The 19526-nt window shown below is 29.7% G+C and overlaps 1 protein-coding gene across 2 annotated transcripts in view; it reads right to left on the bottom strand.

The window, feature by feature from the left end:
• LOC113389170 (rho GTPase-activating protein conundrum-like) overlaps nucleotides 1-19526 on the bottom strand; it is a 155202-nt gene that overhangs the window by 102906 nt on the left and 32770 nt on the right. For both annotated transcript variants that reach the window (XM_026626226.1, XM_026626227.1), the window contains exon 2: nucleotides 7714-7754. The gene's annotated coding sequence lies outside the window, so the exon portion shown is untranslated. The remainder of the gene's footprint in view (nucleotides 1-7713; nucleotides 7755-19526) is intronic.

The raw sequence follows: 19526 nt of genomic DNA, 5'->3' as shown, positions 1-19526 counted from the left end.
AAAAAAAAGTGTTAAATTTTCGTCCACAATTAAGCTCATCCTATCGAACCGATTTAAAAAATCAAAAAACTGTTCGAAAAGATATCATTAGGAAGAATGATGCTGATTAATGTTAGGTGAAAAATCTACCGAGCACGTTTTTCTTGGTAATTAAATGTTGAAAAAAAAGTGTTAAATTTCGTCCACATTTAAGCTCATCCTATCGAACCGATTTTGAAAAATCAAAAAACTGTTCGAAAGATATCATTTGGGAATGATGCTGATTAATTTTAGGTGAAAATCTACCGAGCCGTTTTCTTGTAATTAAATGTTAAAAAAAATTTAAGCCTTTTTCCATGAAACTTTTTTGGCGCATACATCATGGTCTTAATAGAACTTACTGTAATATTACGGCCTTACAAACAAGTAGTTAATTTTGAAAAATTCGTCAAACTTTGCTAAAATTATTATCGTTTTTTTTAAAGTAGAATTGATGAAGTATATTATTTACACTTTTTTTTTGATTAAGTCGATTATTTACACATATCGGGAAGTTCATGTAATTTGCCTCAAGGCTAAATACCAAACCAACTAGTTATTTTTAAGTTTACTCTATATGATCTCAAAATTTAAATTTAATATATGAAAATTGAGTAACCTTTTAGATCTAATGTTTAATATTTCATATTTCATCAAAATTACTGAATGTCTTCCTTTTTGTAAAGACAGATTGTAATTCAATAAAGAGAATGAAAAAAAAATTGCAATTGCAATTATTTCCGCGACAAAACTAAAATAATCCAGCTATGTGTCTATAAAAATCTGTTATTCTCTTTTATAAAAAGTGCTAAAGTGTTAGTCGGCAATTGTAATGCGATCCAGTTACCATAAAACCTGATCCGATCCACCTTGTCGCCATCAACAAGGTGACCTCATGTCGTTTTCTGTATCATCATAATATAATTTATATGTAACATGATTATTTTTTTGTTTGCTACGTAGATAATTTAAATACAAAGGATTTGTCCACATTACCATATGAAATTAGCCCCACCTTGATTTGATAAAATTGTAAAAATAAATTTAGAAAAAAAGGAGTGCGCGTAAGGTTCACAGTTCACACGCGATTGGAGTAAAACTTATTTGCTACTGTACAAAGTAACAAATTTAAGTTAAATGAGAGCAAATGACGAATAGTTCAAACGTAACTGACTTCCGTTGCATTTGTAAGGATTTACATCCTAGTCGCGCATAAAAAATTTTACTTCAAAATATATATAGTAATAGTAACAGTAGACGGTTTAAAATGCAGTGGAAACGCCATTGTGCAATTGTAGGTATTATAAGTCCCCTGGTTGATTTTTTTTTTCAATTTTATTTTAGTTATTTTATTTTACTAACAACAAGTAAATAGCAAGTAACATATATAATTCCATTATCCATTATTCCACACGTATCAGAGTTGTTTGTTCTCCTCAGAACTAATTATCTATTCCTGGTGCGTCCAGTTTAGATATTTAGCCCTGGTTTCTCTGCCGTTTCTGCATCTGGAATGCGTCCATGGTGTCGTCTTGGTGCGTACGTTTTCTGAATAAATCAATTATATGTTTTTTCCTAACTCTTGAACGAATTGATATACGTGTACATTTAGAAGCCAATTCTTGGAGAAAACTAGTGGTGTATGGCATCGTGCCTTAAGGCAAATTGCTGGAACTTCCCGTACCGTAACGAAATGTTCGAGGAATTTTAAACGTTTTCAAATATATTATTACAAAAACTGTAACTTTCATTATTTTTGCTATCATGTTATATCTGAGCAAATCAAATGTAAATCGTAAATCAATTTATCTCCAGAACATTAACAATCGTCATTTCATTTCGAATTCAATTTAAAAAAAATAGTTGCCTAATTTACACAAAATTGAAAAAGTGCTCCCGTATAGTCACAGTCTAAACGCATTTGCAAATAATTCTGTGCGACATTTTCACTTATATTATGCTTAGCTTGGCGGCATTTTCACATTTTTCAATAATTTTCACAAAATTGAAAAAGCGCTCCAGTACATAAACAGTCTAAACGCACTTGGGTAAACATTTGCACCAGAGTGGCGCTTAGACTGTGCTTAGACTGGGTAATTTTTTGAATTTTCAATCCAAAATTACAAAAATATTTTATGTAAAATAAAAAAAGATGTAATAATGTTTTATCCTCAAAAGCAATTGTTTTGTCAATACAAGCAGAAAGTTTTTTAGATCATTCAAATCGGACGCTTATTTAACTCAAAAACTGCCATTTTTTGCACATTTAGCTCTGTATCTTCGAAATGGCGGGACCTGTCTTTGCCAAAAACTAATCACCCCTTCTCCCAATCATTACAAATTGAATGTTTTTTAGATCATTCAAATCCGATACTCCGTTCTCTCAAAAACTCGATTTGTATTTTCTGAACTCTTTGCTCCATATCTCCGTAACGGCTGGACCTGCCTTTGGCAAAAACTGATCAGCACATATCCCTATCAATAGGGATAGAATGTTTTTTAAACCATTAAAATCGGTTGATCCGTGCGCCCGAAAACGTGAACGAAAAAATGCGGACATACAAAACACACACACACACAAATCCATTTTTTCTGAGGTATGCCAAAATGTTCAGAAACCTTCAAAACGTCGAGAAATGCAAAAATTTTCTTTTTCGATTTTCGGCCCATTACTATAACCACCCTACGGGAAGTTAATAAAAATGTTATAATAATGCCATGTTGAGGGTCTATCTTAGTATGAGTTGGCGGTAAGAAACTTTGATAAAGATATGTATTTGCCTAACTTCACGTTGGTGTTATCAAAGAGACATCAGAAAGTTGCACTCATGATACCATTGCTATTAAAAGTTTGTGCGTTTTGGAGGTTAGGTTTTATGTGTGAAACACTTGATAGAGTTCGTTACTACCAACTCATACAAAAATAGACCCTTAACATTAATATTAGAGAATTAGAGAAATTGGCTCTTTATTTTAACTGTCTTTTCAAACGCATTCCAATGTTATATGGCAAGGCTGTGTTATGAAGAACTTTCCATACTAAATATTGACGAAAGCCACGTGGTTGCTTTGCAATCAGGCGTTTTTCTCAGATTGTCAGATAGAAAATTTAACCTAGAAACCGCACAAATGTCAAATAACGATGTTAAGCAACAGGGTCTTTCTGACCCAGCCTCATAACACACGAGTGACGTTGTAGTTTATGTGTAAAACTGCCTGAATGCACAGCAAATACATGGCATTTTGACAGTATTCAGTATTTTTCAGTAGCATAATGTATGGAAGTAAAAGGGTAACATGGCCTTGCCATAACTTTGCACTGTTGTGATGCAGAATCGGTCCCTTAGTCACCACAAAAACAAGTTTATATTACACTAACCAAAGTCAACGCTCGTAATGAATTTCTTACTCTTAATTAAGTCATCAACCCACAATTTGCTTCCATTATTATCATTTACCAAGTAGCCCAATAATTATTATTTGGGCGCCCACGTCCGTCGCCTTATTCGACACCTTATTTGTTGGTGACTTGGCAGGTAAGTAGTTTTTATATTTTTTGCGTACGGTTATTCAACTTGTATTGAGTTTAGCCCACATTTGATTTGTCGTTGGTATTCCGGCTTTGTTTCGCCTTTGTACTGTTATTAATCGAATTCAATTCGATTCAATATTCAAATTGGCAAATATTCACTTCGAATTTTGTAGGTATGAATGAATGAGGTAGGAGACACCGGGGGTAAAGAAAATAGATAACTATAATTCATCCAATTAGTAAACAAAATTATAAAGACACTAATGACTAGAAAGTAAGAGAATAGGTTAATTTTAAGGGGAAAAAATTGGTATATTTTGGATTTAGCTTTTCCCTTACCTTACTAATATTCTATCGTAAAATTAGATAAATTTCTTGAATTATATTTAGTACGTATGAATAAACAAGAGAGGGGATGCCGGGGGTAAATAGAGTAGACAACTTCAATCCATTCTCTAATGTTAATAAAATTATAAAGTAAGTTAACAAAATTATAAAGTTATGACCATGAAGTAAAAACTGCTTAAATTACATTTGTTAAATATAAATTGATACCTGTCTACACATATTTTTCCTGAGAATTTTACCTAAATTGTATCAGATTTACTCAATTTTCTGAAATTGTAGGAGGGGTGTATTGCTAAAAAACTGCAAAATTAAAGAGGAAATTGTATGTACTAAGAAACTGCAAATTTTGGGAGAAGCCTAACACTTACATAACATATTTTAACAAACCACTTTGCTATTTGATGAAAGATTCTAAAAGTACATAAAGGCAAAATAAATTGCCACTTCAACCAATTTTTACCTTTGAAGCAAAAATCTAAAAAGTAGACCTTCAAAAAAAGAGTAGAAGCATGGTTTATTAGTTTATAGGCAATGTATAAGTTTATAGACAAATTTCTACAAATTTGACCACGAAGATTGACCAGCATTGATTTTAACTAGATTTGATTTAGAACTTTAAAATTGTGCAACCGCGCAAAAAACTGTAAATTTTTGGAAAGAGCCTAACATTACATAACACTTTATGATAGTACAAACCGCTCATAAAATATTTTAATAAACCGCATGTAATTTGACAAGAAACTCTAAAACTGCAAAAAGACAAAATAAATTGCTGTTTCAACCAAATGTTTATCTTTAAAGCAAAAATCTAAAGTTGACAGTCAGAAAAAGAGAAGAAGCATGATTTAACAATTTATAGGCAATGTACAAGTTTATAGTCAAATTTCTTTAGATAAAGTACTTTAAAATTATGCAAGTTGAACTGCGCAAAAAAACTGCAAATTTTGGGAGGACTTACATAACATAGTAAACCGCTCATAAAATATTTTAACAAGAGTCTTAGTAATTTGATGAGAAACTCTAGAAGTGCAAAAAGACAAAATAAATTGCCAATTCCAGCAATATTGTCTTTTGACCAATTATCTTTGGAGCAAAAATCTAAAGTTGACCATCAGAAAAAGAAGAGAAGCATGGTTTATCAGTTTGTAGGCAAATTTGTCCAAATTAGACCAAGAAGATCGACCAGTATTGATTTTAAAAGTACTTTAAAATTGTGCAAGTTGAACTGTGCAAAAAAAACTGCAAATTTAAGGAGGAGTAAGAGCTAACACTTACATACTTTTTTAAAAAATACCACTTTGAAGTAAAAATGTAAAGTTGATCATCAAGAAAGGAGGAGAAGCATGGTTTATCAATTCCTAGACAGATTTCTACAAATTGGACCATGCAGATCGACTAGTATTGGTGTTAAAAGTACTTTAAAATTGTGCAAGTTAAACTGTGCCAAAAACAGCAAATTTCTGGAGGAGCCCAATACTTACATAATTAATAAATAAATTGCCAAACCAAATTTTTATCTTTGAAAAATCTATAGTTGACCATCAAAAAAGAAAAAAAGCATGATACATCAGTTTGTAGATAAGTTTATACAAATTGGAGCATGAAGTATTAATTTTAAAAAAACTTTAAAATTGTGCAAGGTAAACTGTGCAAAAAGCAAAAAATTTCTGGAGAAGCCAAATTTTCATCTTTGAAACAAAAATCTAAAGTTGACCTTCAGGAAAATAAGAGAAGCATGGATTATCAGTTTATAGACAAATTTCTAGAAATTCGACCATGAAGATTCACTGGTGTTAAAAGTACTTTAAAACTGTGCAAAAAACTGCAAAATTTGGGAGGAACCTAACGCTTACGTAACACTTTCTAAAATATTTCATCAAACTTTTGCAGCAATATTCTGGAGAAGAATTTAGCATTTTTATCAAAAAAGTAAGTTCTCACTCCCATATCTAATCAATTTTTCTAGTATATTGTTCACCCCAGTCTCCTCTAATATATGGTCGATATTTGCTAACTACTCTTTAACAATTTAATATTCAGTTCTCGCAAATCGGACGACCTATTTGCCCAAACTTTTTTTTAATTTATAGGACAAATTGTCCGGATATGAACGGTTTATTGATTGGACGTGATTTTAATAGTGATTGATATTTGTTTATAATAATAAAGCTGTTTTTACTAATTTACTTGTTTGTATTTGAAGTAGAAGTAACACTGGCGACTTATACTATTGTCAAATTTATTGCCATATGTAATCTAAATATATTATCTGCAAATTTACTAGATGTCGACTAAAGAGAGTTGTAAATTATATGGTGAAATAAATAAAAAAATAATGTAATAGTCAATAAGCTAAACTATACTATGCCTACATTTCAAGTTCATAAGACAATCGGGGTATTTTATAAAAAATATTAAATATAGCTATAACATGTTTGAAACCCTCATCATCTTTAAAAATTCTGACGTCTTATAATGGGCTTTTACTATTAATATTACATTTTATCTAATTATCTATTTCGAACTGCACTTAAATATTTTAATTTTAAGATAACCACTTTCATATATAAAATCTATCTACTAGCTTAAATCTTTTAATTTTATTACGGAAACCGATACGAATACATATATTAACGCTAATTGATATCGCCAAAACATTTATTTTATCGATTATGCAAAATATCAATTTGCTAATTGATGACATACAAACTGATGTCAGAATTTTAGATACTAATTTGGCGAAATGGAGTAGTTTCTATATCTGCGTTCCAAATTTTTCGTGAGAACTCAATTTGTAAATATTAATATTGGAATTAATTAGTTGTTGATGTTATTTATGATGTATAAATTCAATAATCTTGTAAAATTTGTGCAGATTGATTTAACAAATTGGCGATTTTGAATATTAATATCGAATTAACAAGATGGGAGCAGATTGAATAAAAAATTTACAAGTTAGTTGCTTAGGTATAACTAGTACCTTTGGCCATTCACAACTCATATAGATATTATTTCTTCATTTATTTTCTAAGCACAAGATTTCAAGTCTATATCAATATATTCGCAGTTATATCAATTTATTTTTATATAAAGTACTCAACCAGGATTCGATCCGAATACCTCTGTATCATTTACTTCAGTTTCCTACATACATCTTGCTAAATTTTTATTATGTAATATGTTCTTAAATTTACTTTGTGTTACAATTATACTAAAACCTAGACCCATTACCATGGTTTCGCAAATTTAAAATGTTATCATCGATGTCATCTTAGAGACCCACTCCCACAATAATCAACATAATCACCGTTAATATACCTGTTGTCTTAGAACAATTACGAAAAGCAGCAAAAACTCAACAGCAAAAAAAAACATTAGTGAAAGAAACGATCTTAAGAAACGAGTTTGTAAATAATTTTGGCAATCGGCCGAGCGTTAATCTTGAAGATTATGACATAACACGACCGGCGACTCGACAAAATGTACAGTTGGCCAATTTTATGGATTGCCAAATAACTGTGAATTGATAATAAAAACAATCCTGTAGTAAAAAATCATTCATTGGTAATTGAATTAAAAATGCGATAAAGTGAATTTGAATATTACGAAAAAGAAGGGTAAATAGGGTTCTTTCAAGGGTTTACTTGTTGTAACTGCATCTTTTTGCTGCAACACAATTTTAGATGCAGTTCACTTGTAACTGCATCTTTTTACTAATTATAGCATTATTTTTTTTTTCATTTTATACAATTACATATATATATATATATATATATATATATATATATAAATGATAAATATTTAAAATTACTTACATTTTGTTATTACTCCACTAAAGTTCAAGATAGAAATACATCTGTAATAGACAAAGAAAAATATGTTAGTAAGATATGAAATAAATATTTATAAGCATAATAAATATAAACAAATGTTAAAAAAAGTGCATTAGCATTTATTACTAATTATTTATTATTATTATTTTGGAAATTTTAATCATCGATAATAAATCTTTATCATTTAAATTTTTAAACTTCTCCTAGGGCCAGTTGTAGTAATCGCAAAAAAATCGAAAATGAAAATTTTTATATATCATTACGTTTGAAAACCTTCTGAACATTTTAGCATACCTTAGAAAAAATGGATGAATGTGTGTGTGTGTGTGCGTGCGTGTATGTGTGTGTGCGGATACAAATTTTCGTCGACGATTGCGGGAACACGGATGAAGCGATTTGAATAATTCAAAAAACATTCGATTTGTATTGATAAGGAGACGTGCTGATTAGTTTTTGGCGAAGGCAGGACTAGCCGTTCCAAAGATACGAGGCAAATGCGCCTAAAACGATAACTCAGTTTTTAAGAGAACGGAGCGTCCGATTTGAATAATTCAAAAAACATTTTATTTGTATTGACTAAATAAAGAACTGTTTAAATTTTTGGAGAGGCAGGTCTAGCGGTTTCGGCGATCTAGTGAAAAAAAAAGTAAAGAAAATGCCATTTAGCGGTCAAAAATGATCATTAGACATATGAACATCAAATTATCAGATGTTTTATATAGATTTTAACAATAAGTATAATTTTTATTTACATTCCTATGGGTTCCATACCAATGTTTATCCGTTAGACGGCGACGCGGCTCTTACGCGCTTCGATATTTCGTTTTATGCAGTTAAAACAGTACGATTACTTTGAAAAAAAGTTCAGACTTTCCAAAATATTTGAAAATAAATTTTTCTTCAAAAAGTCTTTTTTTCAAAAAAAAGTACATTTTTGTCAAAAATTTATAGATTTTCAAAAATCTAATTTTTTCAAAGTAATTTTTTTTCAAAAATGTTAATCTTTTTAAAAAAAAATAATTTTTAGTACGGGAAGTTCCAGCAATTTGCCTTAAGGCACGATGCCATGCGCCCCACTAGTTATGACATATTTTCTTTAGAATATATACTTAATATTTTTTTATAAGTTGAAATAAGGTATAAAACTTATGATAAATACAGCTATAAAAATAATGCACAAGGAATCTTTAAACAAAATGCTATTTAATATCTTTCCATACTGTTAATTTCAAACGCTCTGTTTAATTATAGAAAAATATCATTGAAAAAAAATTATCTTCTTCTTATATATAAAAATTGAGCGCGATAAAATGTTAAATTCGCTAAAACACGAAAATGACTGCACCGATTTGGCCAGTGTTAGTCTTGAAATATTCGTGCTAATCCAAGGTTTGTGCAAAAGGTGAGAAATTGCTTCAAAAATGCTTCCAAATTTTACATCTTTAATTTGAAATTTTTTGTAAAAGCGTAATTAAAAATGAAACAATCGTCGACGGCTCATACGTCAAATGTAGTATTAAGTAGTAAGTAGTTTCATTCGTAAAGTTCAAGATGCATTTATATGTAGCATGCGTTGCACTGAGTAAACCATGCTCTTAATTCGTGTTAGTTTCCTCTTTTACCACATACTTCTCGTTCATAATCAGTTATTTTTTATAATAAAGGTAAAGATTTTCTAGAGATATTTTTTATGGTTGAAAAATTTTCCGGACCAGGTAGTTTTTAAATAAAATTCCAATATTATAATAAAATATAAGGTAGAATTAATCATTTTTGAAGGTATCAGTACAAACATTTCCAGTATTTTGGAAATAGTATTAATTTGTCAGCATTATTAGCATCTTTTACTAATATGAAGTAAAGTAAGATCTCTCTTAAGACATGAACATGTGATACTTTCATTAGTTTCGATTATTTTTATTTACTTTCAATTATAATTATTATTATTGATTCTTTATCAAAAAAGTCACATCCATTGTTTCAGAACACTTTCCCTTCATCTTTTTCCCTATGTGCGGATAAAATCGACCTGTTACTTTTGCAAACGCACAATTTATATTACATTACATATTGATATAATAAATATTTGCATAGAGAACATGTTTTCATAAAACATACACGCAACATCTCGATGATCAGGAACATTTTATTTAGTCTTCTCAAGAGATAGTTTCCGTCTTTCGCCCGACTGATAAAACTGACCGACAGACGGACAGACGGACGAGATTACATTATTCGATTCTGCACGAATGAAAGCAATTATGTACATATGTAAATAAAGATGAAACACACACTTGAAAAAGTACGAACTAGTTGTAAGTAGCATTTTGCCTTGGCAAATTGCACGAACTTCCCATTACCATACATATATTTGGACAAATGTATGTAAGTATTAATTGTATTGGCCATGAAGGCGGCAATCCTCATGGCATTGAGCTTTTACATCCTGTAGAAGGAGTAGCTAATTTGGATCGGGCTTAATTTTCTCACTTCTAAGACTAATGTCTGCGTAACAACTGTGGGAGTAGTAATGTATATGAAAGTATAAACTCCACTTGTATAAAAATATATACAAAATTTATTGACTATAAAAACATTACGATATCAAAATGACAAGTCCAATTGTTTTTTTTTTCGTGACTAGCCTGCTTGATCCCCACGCAACATATTTAATAATTGAATAATTATATCTTCTAGATATAGACAAATCATTAGTGTAATAAGAACTTGCAACAAATACATAAATTATATCAACAAATCAATGTCTCATACAGTCCACAGCTACAAAGATTAAATTATAATCCTTGTGCCAAGCATAGCTCACTTAGCAACGTGTTCGATTCACACGATAGGGGTCTTTGGATCGAATCCTGTCAATGACTTAGAATTTATAACAAAAATATGTGTACTTAATTTGAGATTAAATAAAATTGCATTTTTGTTAAGTAGAAATTGAATAAAATTTAAGAAAAATAGGGATTACAAAATTCGAATAGCTGAATTATATTAAGAGTAAGAAGAAAAAAAATTAGAATTTGCTGATATTAAAAAGAAGAATGAAAAAAACAAAAATGGAATGAAGACAGAAGTTGAATAGAATTAAAAATTTGATATAAAAAGGCAAGAATTGAAGAAAATTAGAAGAAGAAAAATTAAGAATGGTATAGAACAGGATATATATAGACTGAATATGATATAAACAAATAGTATAGAATATAATTAAATAAAAATGTTGTAGGTGGCTAAATGCTCAGAGTAAGGCCAAATAAAATTTAAAATTAAAAAAATAATAATAACCCAACAACCTGAGTTATCGAAAGATAGTTTTAATAAATTCCATAAATAAGCACTTACAACATATACATAAACGACTTAATCAATTACAATTGAGATTTAGCTTAGGTAAAATGTTCAACTGTTATTTCAAAAATAAAACTTTCGCTGTCTTTACAAAATATTCAAATCTGATCCCAATTAGTATCTGTAATTGTATGAATTCATTTAACACATTTCATCCATTTTGAGATTTAAACATGTATTTTATTTAAGTCAACTACAATCAGTAGCTACGAAACATTACAGAACACAAACATTTTAAAGTTTGATTTAATTCAACCGTTCATCAAAGGTGTTTGATATTTTATTATGTTATTTCATACTAAGAAATATATCTAATATCAATTTTTAACTTCCCGTAGGGTAAGTTATAGTAATCGTCCAAAAATCGAAATCAAAAATTTTTACATTTCTCGACGTTTTGAAGGTTTCTGAACATTTTGGCTTACCTCAGAAAAAATGGATGTGTGTGTGTGTGTGTGTGTGTTTTGTATGTCCGCGTTTTTTCGTCCACGTTTTCGGGCGCACGGATCAACTGATTTGAATGGTTTAAAAAACATTCGATTCCTATTGATAGGGAGATGTGCTGATTAGTTTTTGGCAAAGGTAGGTCCAGCCGTTACGGAGATATGGAGCAAAGAGTGCAAAAAATAGAAAGCGAATTTTTGAGAGAACGGATCAACCGATTTGAATGGTTTAAAAAACATTCGATTCCTATTGATAGGGAGATGTGCTGATTAGTTTTTGGCAAAGGTAGGCCCAGAGGTTTCGGAGTTACAGAGCTAAATTAAAAAAAAATGGCTGTTTTTGAGAGAACTAAGCGTCCGATTTAAATGATTCAAAGAACTTTCTGCTTTTTTCAACAAAACAATTGATTTTGGAAAAAAAAATTTTTTGTTTCTAATTTTTTTTCAAAAATTTTTTTTTGTAATTTTGGACTAAAAATTCAAAAAATCACCCAAGCTAAGCACAGTCTAAGCGCCACTCTGGTAGAAATGTTTACGCAAGTGCGTTTAGACTGTTTGTGTACTGGAGCACTTTTCCAATTTTGTGAAAATTATTGAAAAATGTGAAAATGCCGCCAAACTGAGCACAGTATAAGTGAAAATGTCGCACAGAATTATTTGCAAATGCGTTTAGACTGTGACTATGCGGGAGCACTTTTTCAATTTTGTGTAAATTTGGCAACTATTTTTTTTTTGGAATTTGATTCGAAATGAAATGACGATTGTTAATGTTCTGGAGATCATAAATTGATTTATTTATAATTAACTTTCCATAGGGTAAGTAATCGCAAAAAAATCGAAAATGAAAATTTTTATATATCTTCACGTTTCAGAGGTTTCTGAATATGTTGGCATACCTTGGAGAAAATTGATGTATGTGTGTGTGTATGTGTGTGTGTGCGTGCATGTGTGTGTGTTCGGATACAAATTTTCGTCGACGATTTCGGGAACACGGATAAAGCAATTTGAATAATTCAAAAAACATTCTAGCCGTTCCGAAGATATGGGGCAAAAAGGGTCAAAAACGGTAACTTAGTTTTTAAGAGAACGGAACGTTCGATTTGTATAGTTCAAAAAATATTTTACTTGTATTAACAAGATGAAGATTTGATCAAATTTTCATGAAGATAGGACTAGCGGTTTCGGAGATCTAGTAAAAAAAACTAAAAAAAAATAACATTTGGCGGTCAACAATAATCATTAGACATTAGACATATGCATATCAAATTATCAGATATTTTATTGAGATTTTTACAATAAGTATAAGTTTTGTTTACATTCCTATGGGTTCCGTACCATTGTTTTTCTGTTAGACAGCGACGCGGCTTACGCGCTTTATATTTTGTCTCTATGCAGTTAAAGCAGTACGATTGCTTTGAAAAAAAGTTCAGATCTTCCAAAATATATCAAAATGAAGATAACATTTTTTCCAAAAAAAAATTTTTATAAAAAAAATTGTTTAAAATTTTTTTTTTTTTAAAAAAATTTATTTTCAAAAAAAGTAATTTTTTGTCCAATTTAAAATTTCTAAAAAATCTTATTTTTTCGAAGTAAAATTTTTTCAAAAATGTTAATCGTTTTTAAAAAAATAATAATTTTTGGTACGGGAAGTTCCAGCAATTTGCCTCAAGGCACGATGCCTTAATTGCCTTAAGACAGAATTCCACTTACAGCTAGTTTTATTACTATTACTTCTTATGACTTTTTTAGTATGCAAATTAATTGAAATCTTAATTTCACTAATTTATAATTACGTGAATGTCGTAAAAACGTGTGCAGATGTGTAGATGAATAAAAACATATTACTGTGTAATTATATATAATAATTATTGTTATTGATAAAGATTTACACTTTTCCAATAGATTACACTTGGTAATATGATAACTAGATGCAAAAGCAAAGTGTAAATATGAATCAGTAATTAGAAATCTTATTTATCAGTATTATCTTATAATAAATCATTTCTTCAAATCTATTGCAAGCATATATATTCCCTGGTGATGTAAATACTTGAATTTTTAAAAAATCTGGAAATGGTGTTGTAGAGTAAAACATATTAATAAAAATTCTTAGTTATGATATTTATATCAATTACGAAATAGTACTTACTAAAAGTAAGTATGAATAAATTTAAAATAAATAAAAATTTTAAGTAAATATTAATTATTATTGTGCAAAATTAATACAGAACTCATATCTACTGAATCCTTTACAATTAACTTTTAACTTCGACATAAACAACGGTCTGTTTTTTCTCTTGAGTGATTTTTTGTTAAACAATTATGTTAAATTATAAGTAAATAATAGCTTCGGCATAAAAAACGGTCTGTTTTTTCTCTTGAGTGATTTTTTGTTGAACAATTATGTTAAACTATAAGTAAATAATAATTTATTTAGTATCACAAATATATAGCTTCAAAGAGCATTACAGATAAAAAATCCTTTGTAATGTTCATATTATGGTGGTGGAAACTTGTAAATGTGACTCGCTTATACAAATAATTCTAAATATAGAATATGTTTCTTGTAACAAACTGTTTAGCGTACTTCAAATCCTGGTCAAGAAAAATACCAGTTCCTGGTATTAAAATAATAATTATTATTCGTATTATCAAAATTATCTACCAGGACTACATTTTAAATGTTGAGAAATTAAAATTGATTTAAACTTGAATTATAAACAAAATTTATTGTGAGAATTTTTATTAATATTATCAACACCTCTAAAACAATTTATTACTAACATATTGTTTTAAGGCAAAGACAATACTGAAGATGCTTAATTAGGTCTTTTTGATATCCAGATAATTAAATAAACCAAACTTACAAAATTATTTAAAAATTGGAAATTTTTCCCAGGCACAATGTTAGCTTGTTTATTAATGGAAACCTCCAGCAAATTTGCCTTAAGCACAACTATGTTTAAATAAAGAAGCATCCTGTCTATCTATGTTAAAACTGATTGTACCGTCAGTTTTGTAAAACAGGACATTGACATCCCGGATGAACTAAACTAAACAATCAGTAACAATAATAATAATAATATTAATAGTGCAAAGCAAAATGTATCATATGTCTAATGCAAAATGAAAGACGAAAATTGAACGATTGATCTCAGGATAAAAATAACTAGATAGGTGAGAAATGGGAACGAGGAGCATCAGTAGATGGTAATAGACATTTGCAAAAGGTACATGATGTCTTTCGAAATTCTTGCACATCTTTTCAATTTAGGCCTGATCTCAACCTTTATTTAGGCAGTAGAATTTTTTCACATGTTTTTTCAGCACTTCCTCATTGGACATTGGACATTGGACAGTTACGTATTTCCCACCAGCTGGTAATAAAGCTAGTTACTTAAAAAGGCAGTGTCTAATCTAACAATCCTTTATCAATACTGGCTTTCCCATCCATTATCCTCCCAGTTTCCTCTAAAATTGATGTTTTCATCAACATCCCATAGTGCAACGAACTTTAAAAGCCGACGTGCGTTATCCAATCCAATCCAATCGGTGCATGTGCATGTGCATGTGTTTAGTGGTGATGGACGAGATCCAGAAATATCATATGAAACCGAGACGGACGGACGGAACCAGGGCACTGACATCCTTTAAAATAAACTCGATCAGATTTATTAGATAGGTAGATAAGTGATATATTTATTGACACGGAAGTCGGGGTAAAGGATAGAAATCGGTTTATCCAAAGATCTGGACCGTTTGTTCGTTTCTGATAAAGGAATTATTTGAAACTTTGTCAAACAATGAAGACTCTAAGAATGTAGATCTTCATGAATCATTAAACAAAATAATTCTATTATCATTTTATTATCAAATTAGTCATCAACTTAAATTGTCTAATTACCGAATGTGTCACCAAACGACAAGGTTCATCAATCTTTCTTAATTGTGTGGGAAGTTCTTACGATGCCCATTTTAGTTTTTGGAATTGGTCACCAAGATCATATCGTTCGAGTGGGTTTAAGATACATATTTCGATTCCAAGAAATAATTGATATTTGATTTTATCTAAGTGTATATATTGATAGTTGTCCACAAGAATGGACATGGCGAGATTTCAGATGTAAAAAACTGGAGCAATTAACATTGATACAAGATGAATTAATAATGACTTATTACCGTACTGTAATATTACTGTAATTACAAGTACTGTAATTATTAACATGTGATTATTATTATCGTTTAACTATTCTATAACTTTTGTATGTTTTATAACTCGATTGTTACTAAATCGTTGTTGCGGGAACTAAAGAAAGTAGAAAACATTACTAATTCATCCTTCACACTTTAATTTGCATTTCATAAATATATAAATAACCAAGGAGAACATTTAAACATACAGCTGGTGGAAAAAATATTCATCTTATATAAAAATATAAACTAGTGGGGCGCATGGCATCGTGCCTTAAGGCAAATTGCTGGAACTATCCGTACCAAAAATTATTTTTTTTTAAAAAAGATTAACATTTTTGAAAAAAATATACTCTGAAAAATTAAATTTTTGAGAAACAATAAATTTTTGACAAAAATTTACTTTTTTTGAAATAAATACTTCTTGAAGAATAGTGTATTTTGAAATATTTTGGAAATTCTGAACTTTTTTTCAAAGCAATCGTACTGCTATAACTGCATAGAGACGAAATATCGAAGCGCGTAAGCGCCGCGCCGCACCCATAGGAATGTAAACAAAATTTATACTTATTGTTAAAATCTCTATAAAATATCTGATAATTTGATGTGCATATGTCTAATGCATTTTGACCGCCAGATGGCATTTTTTTTACTTTTTTTACTAGATCTCCGAAACCACTTGACCTGCCTGCTAATTTGATCAGTTCTCATCTTGTTAATAAAAATGAAATGTTTTTTTGAATTATTCAGATCGGACGCTCCGTTCTCTTAAAAACTGAGTTACCGTTTTTGGCACTTTTTGCCCCGTATCTTCGGAACGGCTAGATCTGCCTTTGCCAAAAACTAATCAGCAAGTCTCCTTATCAATACGAATCGAATGTTTTTTGAATTATTCAAATCGCTTCATCCGTGTTCCCGAAATCGTCGACGAAAATTTGTATTCGAACACACGTACACACGCACACACACACACATAAATTCATTTTTTCTAAGGTATGCCAAAATATTCAGAAACCTCTGAAACGTAAAGATATATAAAAATTTTCATTTTCGATTTTTTTGCGATTACTATAGCTTACCCTACAAGAAGTTAATTAGAAATATTTATTTAATATTAATGATTTGAAAAATATGTGATCTAACAATTGGTTTAGGCAAGAATATAATAATAATGAATAAATCTCATTAATTTTTTGGTTTGGTTCTCATGATTTAATTTCTCAAGGTCAAATTGGATCCTTGTGCCCTGCCCCAACTTATTTTTGTTTTGTATTTGATGACATAAGCAAAAGTTTGATTTATCGAATATGGGTCCAATCCAAGTACAAATTTTCTTTTCTTCTCATAATCATATAAGGTAAATTTCAACTCATCAATTTTTTGTCTAAAAATTTCTCTAAAAATGTTCTCCTTTTTTTAAACCAAATTATGATGTGGATATAAATTTAATAAAAATTTATTTTTTCAATGCGTTTATGAGATACTTTTAAATTTTTCGATAAATAAAAGACTTCAAAAAATATCCTCTCACTTTAAATTTTTTTCTATTTTTTTTTCATCGTACATCAGATCCCTGTCTATTTTCCTTCCATGTCGACAATTACTTCATCCAACACAATCCGTGTTGTAGTTGTTGAAGTTCTTCTACAACAAGAATAAAGTTAATCGCCACGGTTGTATAATTCAGATGAATTTCTCATCCATTGTTACATTTCTTTTGTTCTGGGCACGAGCTAACACCAAGACGAGACATCATCTGATAATAATGATGAATGATGGACGAACTATATAATAATTACACTAAAACGATGAGGATCATCATAATAGGATAATTGTTTGAAATTGTTTATTTTAACCTGATGAAGTATTCATTGTTGAAAAGAAAACTGGCCTGAATACATGAAGTGTCTTTTGTACGATTTCATCAAAGGTGAAATAGAAAGATGGGGCAGACTTCAGACGATTTCTGTTGACTAAAAATTATAATAAGATAATTGTTTATAATTGTTTATTTTAACCTGGTGAAGGATTATTGGAAAAGAAAACTGGCTTGGATTAGTTTTTAGTATCATTGTCCAGTTTTAGGAAATTTTGAGCACAGGTTAATTTTATCCCTGTGTTGTGCATGGTTTCATTTTTGATGAACTAAAAAGCATCAGTGAACTATCTCAAAAATTTAGACTGGGACTAAAAATTATAATAAAATTTGTCATAACGCAGGTTTAGGGTAAACCAGTTTCCAAAAGTTTTCCACATTTTTACATATTTTCTCCCTCTTGAAAGTTTATTTCTGGACCTTCTCCTTCTATACTTGACTTCTAATTTCTTGCATTTGCATTTTCATTTAAAATTTGTCCTTAACAGTATTTTTTGTCATTTTTTGTCAATGCAAATCCTGACATCATATTCCATTATATCCAATAACCTTCCTTAAAATTTTATCCAATCAACTCCAATTTAATCCATCACGATTTTTGGATACTACCCAGATTTGTGCTTTTACGTTTATATTTTGGTTTTAATTGTAAATTTATTATTATTTATTTAGCATCTACTAGGTATTTTCTATTTTTAAATATAAATATAGCCATCATACAATATAAATATAGACTAGTTCCAAGTAATTAGTCTGCCTCGAATACAATTCTATTTACATAGCAATTAGTCACACATTTATTATTTTTGAAATTAAAATTTTATGACCCTAGATAAGTGTGGTCATATATGTATTTTATTACTGAGTGTAATAATATCATTAATGATAAACAATACAAAGTTTATGATTTATCGTTTGAATAAATATTGATAATTGGAGAAATAAAGTCTATTGATTTTTGATAGAACAAAATGAACCATTGTCATGAAATCAAAGCAATCTCTTTGTTTATTAAATTACTTTTATATTTTACACTTATGATATATTACGGTACTATATATTACTAATAATGGTTAAATACAGTTAATAATATAGGTTACCTAAAATAAGGATTCCCAGATTATATTTACCAGAAAAAATATATATAATATTGAAATCATATCTATCAAATAGGAGTTTTAAAGTCAGTGTGGGAGATGCTGTGTCAGAATTTCATCAGATAAAAGTAGGAGTGCCGCAGGGAAGCGTGCTAGGATCAACCCTTTTCACAATATATACACACGACATGCCAGAAATCATGATTCAACTAGAAGGCTCAAAAGAAAATGTCCAGAAGATCTACTAACGTAATTTAAGCTCTGTTTATATTACTAACATAGATTTATTTTGTTAACATTGATTATCTACAGAGGAATCTCTTCAGTGGAGAAGACCTCTAAATGACATATTCATAGGCTCATAGAAATTTGTATTTCTGATTGTGTATAAGAAATAAAGAAAACAAAATTGGATTCCAATAGGTATTTCCCAAACTTTCCATCAGGCCTTGTGCATCTGATCATTTGGACGCATTGACTATTAAATTGAACAAAACTTGAAAAATTGAACTAAACATTGATTCATAAAACCTCAATATGTATTGTCAATAATAATACTTTAACTTGGACATTCACATTATCAAAATGTTGACTTTGGATGAAAAATTGACTAAAAACCTCTCCTAAAAGTCAATGATAACACTTCAACTTGGCCATTCACACTATCAAAATGTTGACTTTGGATGAAAAATTGACTGAAAATCCCCTCTGTCCATCAGTTTTTCCTAAGATTTTTATCTTTTCCATGCATTAAACCAAACCAAACCACAACATCTAACCAAAAAAATCTTAATATGTATTGTTAATGATAATACTTTAACTTGGCCA

This window comes from Ctenocephalides felis, unplaced genomic scaffold, assembly GCF_003426905.1.
Source record: "Ctenocephalides felis isolate EL2017-DRISC unplaced genomic scaffold, ASM342690v1 CF-g0.4_SCAFFOLD_03573, whole genome shotgun sequence".
Lineage (NCBI taxonomy): Eukaryota > Metazoa > Arthropoda > Insecta > Siphonaptera > Pulicidae > Ctenocephalides > Ctenocephalides felis.
The sequence above is the reverse complement of the archived record's forward strand: the minus strand, read 5'-3'. Positions and strand labels throughout refer to the sequence as shown.